Here is a 3,307-nt window from a genome sequence, read left to right as displayed (position 1 = left end):
ACTTCTTTTTCCTAAGGCACACTAACGTCTTATTGACTAAGATAAAACCTTCATTCCACTTAAAAATGAATAGAAGCTGAAAACCCAGGCTTGGTTACTCCTAACATCACTTTGTTCTTGCTTTTAAAGCTTTAAATTTTTTTTCCACAAGAGAAACTGACAGAAACCAGGGAAGTAGTGCTGGGGTGAGAATTTGACTCCTTTTCTCTGAAGGACAACAGGAAAGTAGGGGAAAAATTCTTATGAAAATATATATACAGTTTGCATAGACCAGTAGTTTTTGGAAGTGTGGTTCTGTCCAGCATCATCCACATCACTTGAGAACTTGTTAGAAGTGCAGATTATTTGTCCCCACCCCAGACCACTGAATCAGAAACTGGGGGAGTATGGCCCAACAGTCTGTGGTTGAACAGCTCCTCCAGGTGATTTTGATGCACACTCTTATTTGAGAACCCCAGGGACAGATTAAGATAAGTTTGCTGTGGGTTCAGAAAAGCAAGAAATTTAATTATAATTTATGTTTAAACCCCACTAGAAATATGTTTCTTCATGTACCTGTTTGGTGGTTCTTCTTGTGGAAAGCTGAGTGATTTCTCTTCTTACATGTATTTTATTACCATGTTACCTTCCTAACTAGGCCCTTTATTAGTTCACTTCAGGACATACTCCTTCATGCATCAGGGTGGCCTCTGGCATACCTGGGAAGCTAAATCAATGGAGCACAGCTGAGAGGCTATCAATTCCAAAGAAAGCAAGGGTCAGTCCCCACTGAGACAGAGTCGGGACCTCGAGGTAAATTTCTAAAGGCTCCATTAACCAAGAATGCATTTTAAACAAAAATAAAAAACAAGGTACAAATGAAAGTCACAGGAGTTCACTTAAAAATGAGTTACAGGAATGAACTGTATGTTTATTGAGGGAAAACTACTGAGAAAATTGATTTTGATTAGGGAAATATTTTTATACAACCTATGTTGTTGAAAAGAGTGTTTTGTTTACCATTTTAATCTCATGACTTCAGCGGCAATTTATGTGCTGTCTTCGTTCTGGGGAGAAAACTGTATTCATTTATCTATGTACTCATTTATTCAACAAATATTTCAGGTACTCTTGAAGCTCAGGGGAGATGAAGAGACTCTTGACTCTCTGCCTCCACATTTTCACCCCATCCTCTTCATATCTCAAGGCACTGAGACTTAGTTTCTGCCCTATTCCAAAACTGGTCTTTCAGAGGTCATCAGTGACTTGCTACCAATCCAGCTGCTCCTTATCTGGCTGTTCTTCTCTGTAGGTTTGGGCTTGATTGACCATCTTCTGCCTCTTGGAACTGTATGCCTTAGGATCGTTCTTTATTTCTCTGATGGCCTTTTCCCCATACCTTTAACTGAATTCTCTTCTATACCTTCATTCAAAAACAAGGGTTCTATGAGATTTCTCTACTTAGTCCCATTTTATTCTCTCTTAGCACTTTTTCTTTACCTGAAGGAACTCACCTACTCTTATCAGTTTCATTTAGCTTCATTTATCACACCTAGGTGGGTAGCTGCTAAATCTCTTTCTTCATTTTTAACCCATGTTTCCAAGCTCTTCAATTTCAACATATCCAAAATAGAGTTGATTCTCTTTTTCACAAATTATTTATTCATGTATTAGGCAAATATTTATTGAGGGGTTACTGTCTACCAGGCACTGTTTTCTGTTCTAAAGATATAGCAATGAACAAAACTGACAGGGTCTCTGATTTCAGAAAGCTTATGTTCTGATGGGGTGGGGGAGGCAAACCATAAAACCAGGAAAATAATATGGTGATATGTACTTTGAAGAGAAGTAAAATAAGATTCGAGAGATAGAGAAATTATGAGAATACTTTTTATACAGGGTAGTCTGTGTCTGATAAAGTAATATTTGATAAATAATCAGAAACAAGTGAGGGAATGAGTCCTGTGGGTATAATGAATAGGAATCAATTGAGTGTTTGAAAGGCATAAAGTTCAGGATGATGCTGGAAAGCATCAAATAACTGAATGTGTGCTAAAGAGAAAGCATGACTCTGAGGTCAAGAGATTTAGTGTTGCTGGATGCATGGTCATGCATCAAGTGTCACCATGAGAACTAGACTGGGGAGGATGCATCTGCTTCTGCCCTGTGGGACAACCCTGTGTTCTGAATCATTATTTAATTAAATCAGAAATTAATCTTACTCCGCATAAATGTGGGTGTCTGTATGCATGTGAGTTTGTGGTCTCTTCTTGCCAATCTATAATCCTTCCAAAATGTTGGAATCTGAAACACTGCAAAGTATTTTTATTTTCTAACAATTACAACCAACCTTTATTTATTCAAGTAAAATTGAAGCAATTGGAGCATTAACTTTTCGTGAATTTTTTGGATTTAATATTTTTCATTTTTTCTCTTCTGTGGGTACTCTCTGGAAGTTTTTTGGTTCACTCACATTTGCCTCATAAAGACACAGGAGAGCTCTTGGAGGAAGATGCGGTCGTTGCTGCAGCAGAGCCTCAGGCCACCCACTCATGCTCCTGACTCACCGCTGTTTGCCCTCGCTGAGGAACAAGTTGGTCAGGAAGCCATGCCACAGCCATGGCTTTACAGATACCGGACTGCCGTGGAGCCAGAGGTGGCGATTCACCGGATTAGAATCACCCTCACTAACCACAACGTTGAAGTCTTTGGAGAAGGTATGTGCTGAACTGATCAGAGACGCTAAGGAGAAGAATCGTTCGGATGCCTACCAAGACTCTGAGAATAACTACAAGGAAAACTCCTTGTGGTGAAGGTTCTAAGACTTGAGATCGTTTGCAGTTGAGGATCCACGAGTGACTCATTGACCTGCACAGTCCTTCTGAGATCTTCAAGCAGATCACGTCCATCAGTATTGAGCCAGGAGTCGAGGTTGAAGTCACCACTGCAGATGCTTAAATCAACATTTTAAATAAATTGATAATCAGTTGTTAAAAAAAAAAAGTAAAAAAGAGAAACTCAAGTCTCTTTTACTGTTATACATTGTTATCATCTGTGTTGTGAGGAAGCAGTTTCAAAGAGAAAAAAAAATTTAGGATTAGTAATAATTCAAGAATAATTTCTGATTATTAACATTTCTATGTTTCCTTTGTTTACATAATCCAAGATAGATTTTCTCTATGTAATTACCGAAGAGCTCTAACAAGTTTTCAGAATGATGTTAGTTGAATCCAGTGGGTAAAGAATCAGTAGATCTTGGGACTTCCCTGGTGGCACAGTGGTTAAGAATCCACCTGCCAGTGCAGGGCACATGGATTTGATCCCTGGT

At 38.8% G+C, this 3,307-nt stretch overlaps 1 pseudogene across 1 annotated transcript; it reads left to right on the top strand.

The window, feature by feature from the left end:
* Window positions 1-2,491: 2,491 nt before the first annotated feature.
* Window positions 2,492-2,937, top strand: LOC309835233 (small ribosomal subunit protein uS10-like; annotated as a pseudogene). The gene has a single exon. The product of its transcript is annotated as a small ribosomal subunit protein uS10-like (transcript).
* Window positions 2,938-3,307: the final 370 nt, after the last annotated feature.

Source organism: Grampus griseus (assembly GCF_964374135.1).
Source record: "Grampus griseus genome assembly, chromosome: 17".
NCBI classification, from domain to species: Eukaryota; Metazoa; Chordata; class Mammalia; order Artiodactyla; family Delphinidae; genus Grampus; species Grampus griseus.
This window is presented reverse-complemented; position numbering and strand designations above follow the sequence as displayed.